At 40.2% G+C, this 15,362-nt stretch overlaps 1 protein-coding gene across 26 annotated transcripts in view; it reads right to left on the reverse strand.

Annotated features, from left to right (window-relative positions):
• The window catches only part of ZBTB20 (zinc finger and BTB domain containing 20), an 869,429-nt gene that overhangs the window by 307,568 nt on the left and 546,499 nt on the right, over window positions 1-15,362 (reverse strand). For 2 of the 26 annotated variants that reach the window (XM_055568245.1, XM_055568242.1), the window contains one exon: window positions 4,741-4,910. The exons of the other annotated variants lie outside the window; for them this stretch is intronic. The gene's annotated coding sequence lies outside the window, so the exon portion shown is untranslated. The remainder of the gene's footprint in view (window positions 1-4,740; window positions 4,911-15,362) is intronic. 26 annotated transcript variants of the gene reach the window in all.

Raw genomic sequence — 15,362 nt, forward strand, 5'->3', positions numbered from 1 at the left:
ATTTTCTATAGAACATATTTAAAAATTTTATCCATTTGCTTTTTTACTGTTTTTGAAATAACAATTTCATTCTTTCCATTGACTGCAGATGGAAATCATAGCAAGGAGAGATGCTTTGGGGTACAGCAGATCAATTCAGGACTTTTGACTCCAGGGGCTAGGTTCTATGCATGATTTTATACCAGCTTGTAATTCATAATTAATAAGATTTTAGTGCTGAATTGCATAGGATACTAGAATTTGAACCAATAAATAATGTCATTAGCTTGTAGCCTCTGCTAGAACATGGCTTTCTCACAGAAACAAAGAAACAAACAGCAATCCAGAAAGAAGAAAGGTGAAGACCTTGAAAGGTTAAACATGGCTATTCTTAATTTTCCTTTTAAAATACAGATTGGCCTTTTCATAGTAATTATATTGATGCTTTTGGAAGAAAATGAAAGTGTTAGTAACTCAGTTGTGTCTGACTCTTTGTGACTCTATGGATGGCAGCCCACTGGTCTCCTCTGTCTGTGGAATTCTCCAGGCAAGAATACTGGAGTGGATTGCCATTTCCTTCTCCAGGGGATCGTCTCAACTCAGGGATCGAACCCAGGTCTCCTGCATTGCAGGCAGATTCTTTACCCTCTGAGCCACCAGAGAAGCTCCTGGAAGAGAGGAATGAGATTTAGTATACAATGCAAATGACGGGCTTCCCTGGTAGCTCAGCTGGTAAAGAACCTGCCTGCAACACAGGAGATCCTGGTTCCATTCCTGGCTCAGGAAGCTCTCCTGGAGAAGGGACAGGTTACCCACTCCAGTATTTTGGGGCTTCTCTGATGGCTGAGATGGTAAAGAATCTGCCTGTAATGCGGGGGACCTGGGTTCGATCCCTGGGTTGGGAAGATTTCCTGGAGGAGGGCATGGCAACCCACTCTAATAGTCTTGCCTGTAGAATCCCCATGGACAGCGGGCTGCAGTCCATGGGGTGGCAAAGAGTTGGACACGGCTGAGTGACTAAGTGCAGCACACACAGCACATGCAAATAATAGCAGGTCAACCACAGCTTATCAAGCTCTGGAACACTGTAGCTTTTCCTTCCTAGGTCCTCTTTTATTCTGAAAATATCTTTTGGATTAGAAATATCATTCAATAGATTTCATTTTCAATACAAAAATCTAAACTATCAAAGTGTCAAAAGAAAACATTGACAAATCCTTTCATAATCTTGGCAGGGGAAGGACTGTTTACCTGACTCGGTATCTAGAAGCCATAATAGAAAAGATTGGTAAATCTGATTATATTAAAAGCAAAGTTCTGTATGGCAAAAATATATATCTCATAAGCAAAGTAATTAAAAAAAACTGGGAAAAATATTTGCAACTCATATAGAAAAAACTAGCAATAAGTCAATAAGAAAAAGATCAAGAACCTAATCAAAAGAAAAGACAAAAAGTTAAATAGGTGCCTATGAAAAACAGTTACCAAAATCATTAAAACATATTAAAAGATTCTTGGCATCACTCATGATAAGGAAAAGGCAAACTGAAAATACAGTGAGATATCATCTTTTACCTATACAATTGGCAAAAATCCCAAATTTAAAAAAATACTACTTTGTTGAGGCTGGGAGTAAAAAGGCACTTTCATATATTGCCAATGGGAGTCCTCAGCAATACAACCCCTGTCGAGATCCATTTGGTAAAATTTCTCAAAATTTAAGATGCATGTAATCCTTTGACCAACAATTTTACTTCTGAGAATTTATCCTGCAAAAAATTTGCACATCTATGAAACGATTTATGTACAAGGTTGTTCACTGGAGCATTGTTTGAAATGACAAAAACTGTTTATAAATAGGAACTGGTAGAATAAACTATGATACATTTACATAATGGAATACTGTGCAACTGAATAAAAGATTAATGTAGCTCTCTATGTACTGATATGAAAAGATCTCCAAGATATACTGAAGAATGCAAGATTGAGAACTGCATTGAAAATGCACTGAAACATGTGAGATGGCTAATTCAAGAATAATCTCATATAAAAGTGAAAATGAAAGTGTCTTAGCTATGGCAAAAAGGTTCCCTTGCTCCCCCATCTTTTAGCCACTGGTGTAGCCAATATTTGGGCAAATGTGGCCAGTGTTCAGCATCCCTGGGGCTGTATCACCTTGAATCATAAAATGCTCTAGGTTCTCCCCTCCCTAGCTCGGTAGCTTTCTTATGATATTATTAGACACCTGCTCCTTCCTAAATCCAATAGAGTTATTAGTAAAAATCTAAAATGCCATAAAATGCTTCAACCGTGAACTTGTTGGGACAAATCCCATCTAAAAGCCTGGCATGAAAAAAAAAAAAAAAAATAAAAGCCTGGCATGATTCCCAATATGTTCTACTTTCCACGTGTTGAGTGGAAAAGATCTGGTAATCCACTTGTTACTATAAAAGTAAAAGAAAACACATTTCTCTAGGAGTTTATATGTATGAGATTATTGAAAATAATGAGTGTAATATATTCATCTGATAATATTTATAAAGATTCTAAAATGCTCAGGTGAAGTCTGAGCACTGAAAGTAGCCATGAGGTTATTAACATGAGACAGAATATAGCATTAGGCTGATTATTCCAAAGTATTCAGCATTACGCTGAATACTTTGGAAGCTTATATTATCAGTGCATTATAATTAATAATAAATTCAATAGCAGCAGCCTAATTTTTTGTCAAATAAGCAACACATTCATTCACTAGTCAGAAATTATAACAGTAGTCCAACAACCCGTTTCCCTAAAGATTTCCTCATATTTTAGTCAGACTGCTATTTGGAAGAACCCAGAGATCACAGAAAAAAGCAGGGTTACACTCCTAACTTTGATTTCCTAATTCCTTTGGGTCATTAGTTATTTTGGTAAACGGGTAACCAGTGGGTTATCCATTCTGGGTCGAAATGTCTTCCTCTGTGTTCTGTTATTTATTTTAGGCAATTATTTTAAAACAATGAGGTAAGTAAGTAGAGAGTATTGATTGATTCTTCATTAGTAAAACATCCAGTACATTCTGGGTATTTTGCTAACATTAAAGGGCGGCCATGAAATTAAAAGACGCTTACTCCTTGGAAGGAAAGTTATGACCAACCTAGATAGCATATTCAAAAGCAGAGACATTACTTTGCCAACAAAGGTTCGTCTAGTCAAGGCTATGGTTTTTCCTGTGGTCGTGTATGGATGTGAGAGTTGGACTGTGAAGAAGGCTGAGCGCCGAAGAATTGATGCTTTTGAACTGTGGTGTTGGAGAAGACTCTTGAGAGTCCCTTGGACTGCAAGGAAATCCAACCAGTCCATTCTGAAGGAGATCAGCCCTGGGATTTTTTTGGAAGGAATGATGCTAAAGCTGAAACTCCAGTACTTTGGCCACCTCATGCGAAGAGTTGACTCATTGGAAAAGACTCTGATGCTGGGAGGGATTGGGGGCAGGAGGAGAAGGGGACGACAGAGGATGAGATGGCTGGATGGCATCACTGACTCGATGGACGTGAGTCTCAGTGAACTCTGGGAGTTGGTGATAGACAGGGAGGCCTGGCGTGCTGTGATTCATGGGGTCGCAAAGAGTTGGACATGACTGAGTGATTGATCTGATCTGAAAGGTACAAAGATGAAGATACAGTGCAGGCATGCATACCAAATCGTGTCAGTTGTGTCCGACTCTTTGTGACCCTATGGACTGTAGCCCACCAGGCTCCTCTGTCCACGGGATTCTCCAGGCAAGAATACTGGAGTGGGTTGCCATTTTCTCCTCCAGGGGATCTTCCCAACCCAGGGATCGAACCCATGCTTCCTGCAGCTCCTGCATTGCAGGCAGATTCTTTACCCCTGAGCCACCAGGGAAGGCCAAAGGATACAGCGTGTGTGTGTGTGCAGTCGCTCAGTCAGGTCCGACTCTTTGCAACCTTTTGGACTTCAGCTTACTGGGCTCCTCAGTCCATGGGATCCTCCAGGCAAGACTACTGGAGTGGGTTGCCATTTCCTTCTCCAAAGGATACAGTACTTGCCCTCAAATATTTTGGTCTATTGTTGCGAATATAAAATAAATATGCAAATAATTATGACATGGGGTGATGCCTGCTATAAATGAGTTAAGTACAAATCACCATGGGAAAACAGAGGTATGGGACACTGACTTTTAGTGAGGTGAGGTGGAAAGGGACACAGGTAGAGGCAACAGAAAAAAAAATTACAGAAAAAGGCAGAATAGAGTCTATGCAGGGAACTGCAGGTGGCTCCAGACAGAGTTCTGGGTAGCACTTGGAAATAGCAGGAAACGAGGCTTCAGGGGTGGGTAGAGCTCACCCAGGTTGTGATGGAAGTACCACTTTAGATAAGATGATCAGGGAAGGCTGAGACCTGAATGAAGCGAGTCAGCCATGCAAAACTCAGCAAGAAGAGCATTCCCTGCTGAGAACTGTACTTGGTGTAGAGATAAGTCTATTCCAAGGAGTGGTTAGAGGGCTAGGGCTCTGATTCCTGGTTGTCAGAGATGAGCAGAACTATTCCAAATACTATTCCCCTGACTTTTATCTAATCTCATTTGTTGTCTCTGGAACCATGGCTCTTTCCCATCAACGAATTCATTCAGTCCCTGTAATCAACTCTGATTAGTGTTGTTTAACATCAATCTTTTCTACTTTTTTTCAAAGAAAGATACCAATCAGTTCTGCACACCCCTGCTTGTTAAAAGCAGCACCTCTCCTGCTGACTTACCGTTCTCTTAATCAAAAGGGCAGGAGGAAGCAGTTGGGATTCACTTTTCTTTTTTTTTTTTTCTTTCAAAGTACACAAATGTCAACTTCCTCAAGGATGTTTGGCATAGCAGAGTTCAGTCATGTAACGAACAAAGTCAACTTGATCAAAAGGTTGCAGGCTGCCCACTGCTGAAATGGAGGGAGAAAAGGAAACTGAGGATTTCTCTGAAGTGTGAACGAGCACAGAGGCCACTGTCACACGTGTATTTACACTGAGGACACGCTGAGCCGACAAGGGAGCTCAGGAAGTGTATACCTCTACAGCTATGCTTCTCTGTCTTCACCTTTGAAACTCAAGCCACATTCTGTTTTCTTTCCCACTTTTATTGTTATCTCCAGCTAGGGACTTTCTCTTTAGCTTTGTAGCAGCCCCAAGTCATGGACATGTATAGGTATTTAAAAAATTATTTTGACTGCCAGTCTCCCGATGTTTAGCTGAAGAGTATAACCATCCTTGCCCCCATGAACTTGAAAGTGTCAGCATGGAGAACACGTTGTTCATTCATTCACTCATACCTTCCCTTACTCTTTTAACAAATCAGTATCCATCATGTGGCTGTCAATATGACAAACCCTTGTCAACGGTTCCCATGGAAGACACTTCTGTCAGAAGCAGAAAAATTTTCCAAGGAGTTTATTATTTTAGATTAAACCATAACTCAATTTGATTTCAAAAATAGGCAACAAATCTGTAAATAAAACTTAGGGATATGTCTAAACCTGAATACACATTCCCATTAAGCTCAGAAGTCGTCATATATGGTCCCCAAAGTTAAAGAGGTTATTTCATGTTTGTAACAATGTAGAGCTGGTATAGTTCACAAAGAACATTTTGTGCAAGCTCATGATTATTATAATATAAAAAAAAGTGACAAGAAGGGGTAAGGTCATAGAGCTCTGAGTTCCAGCCAGAACTAGAATTCAAACTCCAAATTCCTAACCTAAGGACTTTTATTTCATTTATTAGGTAGGTCTGAGGGATGGGGAAAAGAGGGATACAAAGTCTTAAGGTCACTGATATGGAGGGACAAGGAGAGACAAAAGATTCTAAAAAATCACTGGCCTAAAGAAAGGCTCTCCTTTACTTTCTTGAAATGCCTCTCAAATCTTGGGAAGAACATAAGAAGTATGTATATAAGATCATCATTCCCACCTCTTTATATGTTCTGAAAAAAATCTCAGAGCAGTGTTTCCCAAAATTCCTTGATCATAAGCATCAACTGGGTTTCTTGCTTCAGATACAAATGCCAAGGTCACTCCACGGAAGTTCCTGATTCTCTAGGTCTGGCTCAGGGGAGGGCGGACCCAAACAATGGGTATATTTCACAGGTGACTCTGATGATTCTTAGGATCAGGGATGTCTGGGGAAACAGTGTCCTAGACAAACCTTTGCCACAGCAGCTAGAAAATTCTTCGTTCCTAATGAATTGTCCCATTTCAATGTTTCTGTTGTGCCTTTTAAGCAAGTGTAGGCGGAGAAGGCGATGGCAATCCACTCTAGTACTCTTGCCTGGCAAATCCCATGGACGCAGGAGCCTGGTAGGCTGCAGTCCATGGGGTCGCTAGGAGTTGGACACAACTGAGCAGCTTCACTTTCACTTTTCACTTTCATCCATTGGAGAAGGAAATGGCAACCCATTCCAGTGTTCTTGCCTAGAGAATCCCAGGGACGGGGGGGCCTGGTGGGCTGCCATCTCTGGGGTCGCACAGAGTCAGACACGACTGAAGTGACTTAGCAGCAGCAGCAGCAGCACACTCATAGCAAGCCATGAACTTACAAGTTCTTTAACATGACTTTGATACATGTACAGAGTTTTAAGGGCTTTTAGCAACAGCGAAAGGTCAAACAGGGTTCTTACCTAGCTCATTCTCACAGAAGCAGCAACCCTCAACTCCCAATAATCAATCCCTAATTTATTGTTGTAAACAAGCTTTTGCTCAGGCAACATACTTTAATAGAATATAGGACTCCTTTTTTTTTTTTTTTTTTCCATTTTTAGTTTACTGTCTGTCTGTCTGGTTGATCAAATTAATTTTTACCCTCCTGAAGATGATATTCAGAAAAATCATCCTGTTTTTGCATAGATATTAAGAATAATAATGAGGAAGGCATATGAAATAAAAATGACTAGGAAAAGGAAGTTCTACATTTGAACCCAGTCCCTTTCCTCCTATTCAGTGAAACATCTGTCATATATCTTTTTGACATATAGAAACAGGCCCTTTTCATATCATCTCTTCTCTTTGATAAGAGAGTCTATTTCTTTCTAAATTCTCCCTGAGACTAACTCTCCTGTTTTCCTACCTACATTTTAGAAAGGCAAAATCAACAAACACTGTCTCAAATGAGCTCACTTCTTGTATCTTTCAGTCAGATTTTGTTAAATGGATACTGCACAGAGCAACTAAAAAACCCCAAATACTCCCATCACTTCTTTTACAATAATGCCACAATCTTGAGCAAAATTGAATTTTGGGGAAAAGAATGGTCCATGCCCTCATATAAGCATGAGAGGAGGGGCAGCGACTATAGAGAATATCTGTTAATTGCTGTTGTATTGTAGTTATATTAAGAATTGCACAATTTCCTTTATCGAATTAAACTGGGAAACAGGCCTAGATAAAAACACTTGTTTGCTTTGATTGTTTTCCTCAGTTCTACACAAAGTAATCATAAATTCAGTTTGCCATTATTAGTATGTTTTCATTTTGGGGGGAAAGTATCTTTTTCCTCACAAGGAATAGTCATACCGAGATGATGAAGTCCACAGTCAATGATGTATGTAGTTGTAGGGGTGTGGTAGCTACTAAAGTAAGCACCTAGTTCAGTAGACTGTTAGAATTAGGAGGCTTGATGCATGGTAATTTTTCCTATTGGGAGGGAGCGTGTCTCCTGAGTGGGGCAGAGGCTGAGAGGCAGTGAGTGGTGCAGCCTGCAGCAGGAAATACACTTGACAGGCAGAATCCAGGAGCATCAGACAGCCTCAGAGCAGCAATACAGTGCCAGGAGACAGCAGAGACGTGTGGGCCCTTGAGGCACGATCGAAAGATGATCGATGGTGGGTGACCATGGTTTTTAAGAGTCCATCGTCAACGACAACAACATTGGCCACCGCAACACTGGCAGTCAACATTTTAAAAATCTCTCTAATTATGTCGATGACCAGACTAACTGCCCAGGTTGGGCTGGAACAACAGCTAACAAGCTGCCCCTAGCCTCCAGGATTCAAATGATAAAGCCACAGCAATCACAGTGGTGGTCGCAGCAGCAAGAGCACGGCTTTGACCTGCAGTTCTTGCCCATCAAAGAGCTGTGACCTGTCTGCTCCCACTGACAGGCAGATAAATACAAAGATCTGTTGGCAAGTACATATTTATGTGTAGCTACAGCTCCTTCATCCAGACCTACGGAGAATGCATAACAGCTTCCAGTGGTGTAACACATGGGCCCACTAATGGGGTGAGACCCATTACTCACAAATGGGTGAAAAGAAGCATCAATATGCAGGTCTTAACCCCAGTTTGTGGGCAGAAACCTGTCATTCCATTGCAGGCCGATAGGTCTCCTATTCAGACAGTCCTTGTTTAATTTTCCAAACACCCTTCCTCTAAATGGTGCCACTCTATGCTGTGCAGACAGACAGGTTTGACAGGCAGAGCCATCTATTTCACACTCCCTATGCCAACTGCTGGGAAAAATTAGTCTCGGTAAGTACCCAGGATTGACTTGCTGGGGAGGCAAACGAGTTTGGCACTTAGGAGGTATTTTCCATATCAGAACTTCGGATGTAAGCCTCACAGAGGGTCGTTCCTGTTCAAAATGCATGAAGTCAAGAGAGTCTAAAAAGGTGTACTAGTGGTCTACTTCAGGGCATACGCTATGCTGAAACCAGAAGATAAAGAGAAAAGCAAGGCATGGTCTTCTTTAGAAGGAGTTCTGTGTAGGCAAGAAAAGGCAGTCACTTAAAGAGCCATAAGATAAAATGGGGCACTTGTCTTAGGAATGGAACACAGCAATGTGCACATATGATTCTTGGCCAATAAAAAAGTTGAATACAGATGTGATATGCTGGCCAAATTGTTACCCTTCAAGAAATGTCAGAACTGTCCAAAGAAAGGCCAATTGAGTGCATGACTGATAATAATGGCACACAGCAAGAGACAAGTTAATGAGCACCATTTCTTACAACCAAGTACGAGGATACCTTTGGGATCTCTGAAACTGTTTAAGAGTAAGACAAAGCTTGGGATGTTCTTGAAATCTCTGCTAACATATAGTTTCTACTGAGGCTTCCTTTTGATGTTGATCTGGTTTAACTGCAGAAGGAAGGGAGAAAATGTGGGAAAAGGGTTCTACCACTATTTCAGGAGTTAGATAGTGAGAGTTAAGAGCTACATAGTTGAGAACAGTCCTCCAGAATCTCTCTGAGCGAATTAGACGCTTTGATATGCAGGATTTCCAGAGCCTCGCCTATCAGGAACCGTAAGTGTGAACCCAAAGGAGCCTGTGTGTCCCCTGAGTTTATTCCCCAAGGAGTCGAACTTCTAGAGCACATTGCATTGTTCAGGAATATAATACAATTAAGCCCTTACTGATTAGAGGCTTGAATAAGCCTGAGGGTCCATTCTCCATACTGATCCTGCCTTGTAAGTAGTGACGGACTTCACTAAAATAAAAAAGCAAAGAGGATCCCACTTTTAGGAGACATTTTCCACTTAAAGTTATGGTGGGATTAGGGTTACAGTTGGTCGGAAAGAGACATGGAGAGTGCTGTTAATGTTTTTAAAAATGTCCCTTTTCTATCTTCACAGTCATCCTGTTTTTTGAGTGTTGGTTGCTCAACATCTGAGTGACCATCATTGCCTCTCAGTTGGCATCTCTGACTAGTCTTAACCCCCTCAGTCCACACTGCACATTATAGGCAGGTTAACTCTTATAACACCGCCTTCATTTATTTCTGCTAGCCTCACTAAAAAGTGTCAGTTATTCAGCAAATCCGTATTGAGTTCTAACTGTGTAACAGTCATTGTTCTCATCAGCCATATAACATACACTTTAGACTCCACCTGCCTTTTGAAATTCATGTCCTAAAAATCTTCAGCAACATGGATCTCATTTCTAATTTCATTACTTCCTGTACACATTAACTTCATTCCCATTGCTGTGCCTTCTTTCAGGTTAAATTTTTTTTCTTCTTTCTCCCTATTTCTTTGTTATCTGATATTACTTCACTGCATTCCATCTTCCCTTCTCTCCAACGCACCCTTAATTTTTCATCCTTCATGCCCAGCTTTTATAGCTACAGCTAAAGTTCTCCCTCCGCTATCAAGCCTTCCATATACCATTAGAAGCCACTCTGATGGGAGTTCTCACAGCGCTCACCGCCTTTCTTTACTGCTCATTTTGGTGCATAATAACAGGCTAGTGATTTCTACCTAATTAGCTTTAGGATCTAATTACTAATCTCTGCAATAAGATTATACAAACTAGAAGCTCCTTGTAAGCAGGTGTGGTTCTGACGATGGTGACGCCTGTGACTATTGTGAGATATACTAATTAAGTTAAGCATCACACTTGCTTCTAAATTTAAATTGTATCTCTTCGTTTACAAACTTTTTCTCTCTTTATGAATCCTGTCAAAAAAAAGGTAACAAAAAGAGGAACACAAACACATTAAAATGTAATGGCAACTGATATTTACCAGTTGCAATGATGTTGGATTTTGCTGTTAGTTTCTCTCCTTTTGACATGGATATTTACTATTATACATACTCTACACTAATGCCAATATTGCCTAATTAAATTTTACATTAATTAAGTTTTGCGTGGTGTTAGCATCAGCCTAGGGGTAGAGCAGGTATAGGGCAAGTGAGACCAGGTTCAGGATATCAGATCTCTGATATTCATCAAGAGGCTGAGATAAGGACATTGTGGCCGCATAATGAATGGTCCAACACATGGTCTGCCAAGGTGGATGAATGCTGTTTCTTACAGATAGGGCTATCAGGTTTCAATTATGATTGAGGTAAGCATATTTTTCGCAAAATATAATCAATATAGAAAAGGATATGTGAATATATGACATGAAGAGCAAAATCAAGGTTAGAAACAAGGGTATCAGATTAAAATACAAATGGATAATACAGCTTGTAAGATTAAAGTCCAAATTTCGAATGGGAAGAAGGTACAGGCAGAGGCATAATGAACACAGTTCTGAGGATACTGTCTGTGGATCCACAAAGGAAAAATGAGGCAGACAGGAGGGCAGGTCTACTGTAGTGACTGGATATCAATACTGAGAGTTTCAAATTAGGCAAGAGGAGAAAAATAGCTAGCAGAGTCTGGACTGGAAGACAGAATAGTAACACTGAAATTAACATATAGGTAAAGCTTACGCCCAAGGCTGAGGTAAGCAAGCACTGTTAATTGGACAGGGTGTGTGCAAGTGTGTTTGCCTGTGTGTATTTGTGCATGCACACACATGTGTAGGTATTTCCCTGACATGTATTACCTGAGACTCTGTAGCATAGGAATAAGTGATGAACAGCAGGATGATAATGGTAATCATAATAGCAGCTAATGTTTATTGAGTACTTACTGTATATACCAGTAAAACATATAAATATTTTACATTTATTGGATCATTTACTTTGCATAATAATTTTATGATGAAGGTATCATCCTCATCTCCATTTTATGTACTAAGAAACTAAGAATGAAATAGCATTTCTAGGATCACACAGCTAGTGACCCAGAGACCAGAGAGTGACCCAGTCCCAGAGAGTCTGCCCTCCTAATCACTCTGCTATGCTGCCTAAATCCAGAACAATAGGAGAGTTGTACTTCCTCATGATGGAGCTTATCTATGTCTACATAATCTCTCCTTTTTTATTCCCATAGATATAGATGATTTGAGGATACTCTTACTAAGAACAGTAGCACTTCTCAGAAATGTGACAATGACATATTATGTTGTTCAGGAATATAATGAAAATATTGTGGTAACAGATGAGAGAGATTCAGCTCTTATAGACTTTAATTTTTAATTATACTATGTAACCAACAAAGAAATATTGTGGTGAAGCAGTAGAACAATAATCAGGCTAATATGGAAAGTAAAACTTTAGTCTCTGCCACTAACTGTGGGTCCCACTATCTACCTCTCCATCCTCCATTCCTTTTCAAGGTGATATGAGGGTTTATAAGATAACCGAAAAACACATTTGCCTTATGAGGAGTCATAAATTCTATTACTATTGTGGTTTTCTGAATCATGATAATCCTTTGGGAATTTGTATTTAAGGCAGTATGTAGATGGATGACTCCCAAGTCCAGGAAAGAGAGTGACCAAATAGAATGTTAGCCATCATGACTGATAAGCTCAAACTCCAATGTCTAATTTTGTAGTGGCATCTCTGGACACAGTTGATAGTTAACATGGGGGTACAAACATTTTCATTAAAAACCAAAGAGAAACATACATAACTTTGAATCTTCCCTTGTTGGTCTCCTAGATCAATCCCAAAGCATCATCTAATAAACATGATGACAATTTGCAATTTTATTTAAATTTCTTTAGTATATAAACATTCAAGTCAATTATTTTGGCTTCCAATTTTCAGCTCGACTATATCTCAGGACAGAATGGACTCCTTAAACGTCTAGGGAATCATTTAGACGTGGGTCACTGTATCATCTGTACCTTACTGGGTACTACTCTAACTCTTCAGTACTAGTCTTTTCACAAGTGAGCATGGGTCAAGGCAAAGAGAGGAAAGAATGGGGCAAATAGTTACAAGCTGTAATCCCTGTTGTACAGGTAGGTCTAAAGGTCCCTACTTTTCTAGCCTCAACATGCTGGAAGACTCTGACCTTAAACAGAATAGAGAATGTCTTCAAGTAGGAAAACCAAAACACCTGTATTCTGAACCTGTTGGAGAGTTTCTGGCCCTTTTTAACATTTGACCTTCAATGAATAATACAACTGCTTTTAGCCCTTAGCTCACACCAGTTGCAAAGGTGGCAGATACCTGTCATATTTTAGGACAGCTTATCACCTTAACCCCTGGAGTGATAGAGTATTTATAGACACAAAGATAGAAACATAAAACACATATGTATAGGCAGGAGTCCCTTGGAGGTGGCGATTAGGACTAGGCAGTAATTTTAGCTTGAAGTTCCTATGACTTAAATAGCCACTTGAGCTCTGCTCTCACAGTTTACGATGTCAATAGAACCCCTAAATGAAATTACAGCCTTCTGATACGCAGCAGGATCCCCTTTCTTTGCCATGCAATATACACGGCCAGGAGAAATTGCTCTGTACATGGAGTTTCACTAAGGCAGAATTTATCATAAGGCTGCTCTGCTAAAATATCATTAGGCTGTTATTCACTGGATAACACATCTAATGACTCGGGGTGCACTTGATAGCCATGTTTCAGTGAACACACACGCACGCCCTGATGTGAACTGGGCACTCCAGTGCTTCAAAGCACTATCGATTTCAATTCTACCATAATTTACACCTGGCTTGTTTTGCCAATAGCTTGAACCCATGCTAACACTGGAACATACACATTCAAGTATTAGAGGAATCAGAAATGAACTGTGTTGCAAAATGCATGCAGCAGACTTTCCAGGATTCTGCCTTTATCATCTCCCTTAATGCTACTGAAATATCCTATACTATTTTCTCTGTTATTTTGTACATTTCTTCTGTTAGCACTGTCCATTGTTGACGGTGAGAGTAATCTCATATTTGTACAAACTGTGGGTACTTCCAGGGAAGGAACTGGGTGCTAGTCATCCTGGTTCCTCCAACATCTAGCACAGCACCTGGAGCATAATAGTTGCTCATAATAATTTTAAGTCTCTTCTTCCTTTCTCTGTTCCATAAATGTGGTTTACTCCAGGGGTTTGCTCTCTTGCTTTCTACCAATACATTTTCCTTGAGAAAAGTGCATTCTTTAACTATGATGCTGAAGCTGATGCTTCAGATGACTGCCAAACTTACATCTATTCCTGACCTATCTACCACTTTCCTGACTAAATCCAACAGCCTACCAGGCATCAGTCTGGATGTTTCCCCAACATCTCAAATTGAACACAGTCAAAGACAAATTTATCCCCTTCCTCCAGCCTACAAGACCCATTCCTCCTCCTCATAGCTATCTTGCTTAGTTGTGGAAGGCAGAAACTTGGGAGTAATCCGAAATTCCTTTCTCTTGATGCCCAGCCCAAAGGTTATTAAGGTGTGTCCATTCTGCCTCTTATCTCTTGAATGTGTCTCTTCCTTTCTATTCCCGTAGTTATTGTCCTAGTTCAGAGCTTCATTGTGTTCTGTCTCAACAATTTTAGTTGCCTCCTAACTCATTTTTCTGTCTCTCTTCTCCCATTCCTCCACTCCATCCTCCACCCTGCTGCCTGGGTGATCTTCTATAACACAATTTGATCATTAACCTTCTCTACTTAAAACTTTTAAATGGCTCCCCACATACCCTAGGATGAAGTTAAAAGTCTTTGCATGGCAATCAAGACCCAACAGGATTGTTCCCTGCCTACATCTATAGCATAATTTCTCTACACTCCTCCACTAAACGTTAGTGATACTGGTCCCCAGCTCTGCTATGCTATTTCCTACTGAAGTGTCTTTGCCCCTGCTGGTCCCCTTACTGAATGTCCTTCCTCCCTCTGACCACTTGGGAAAATCCTTCAAGGCCTAGAAGGGATTTATTAGCTCTTTTATGAAGCTTTTCCTAACTCTACAGCAAAATACATTCAGGTAAACTTTTGCTATTTTGTGCCTCCAAGGTTCCTTGCGCATCCTTCAGTTATGATTCTTAGCATATGGCATTATCCCAACTTGTTTCCCTATCTGTCTCTCCACCAATGAGCAACTTGAGGTCATGTCTTTTCATCTTTGTATTGTCAATGACAAGACCAGACTTGCACAACAGCATGCTCAGGCTCCCACTGCCTCTCCTGTCACATCTACCACTCTGCTGCATGCCCACTCTCATCCTGCTACAAAGACTGCCTTGTTACCACTCAAACTTGCCTGACACAGTCTTGCTTCTTCACCTTTCTCAAATGTTGTCCCCTTAGGGAGGCATTCTGTTTCCATTATTTTAAAATCGCAACCTTAGCCCTCACACAACCATACTCTCTTTGTCTCTCTCCTCTTGTTTCACTTTTCTCCATAGTACTTACCAGTGCTATCTAACATACTTTATATTTTACATATGTACCTGTTTTTCATCTTTCTCCCTTGCCTAAAATTCAAGTATTTTGAGAATAGAGACTTCTGTTGGTTTTGTCTACTGTAGTATCCCAAGCCCTTGGAAAAGCCCTAGGTTCACAGTATGTGCACCTTAATAAATACTTATTAATAAATGAATCAATCTTTAACTGTTAGAACAATACCTGACACAGAATATGGTTCAAAAGTGTTTCTCGCATTAATAAGTATATGAGTGAATGAATGAATGTTAAATCTATGTTTAATGAATGTAATGAAGAGACAGTCTTTGTAATCTGATCCTCATAACAATGCTGATAAATAAGTCAAATGGGTACTA

This window comes from Bubalus kerabau, chromosome 2 (genome assembly GCF_029407905.1).
Source record: "Bubalus kerabau isolate K-KA32 ecotype Philippines breed swamp buffalo chromosome 2, PCC_UOA_SB_1v2, whole genome shotgun sequence".
NCBI lineage: Eukaryota > Metazoa > Chordata > Mammalia > Artiodactyla > Bovidae > Bubalus > Bubalus kerabau.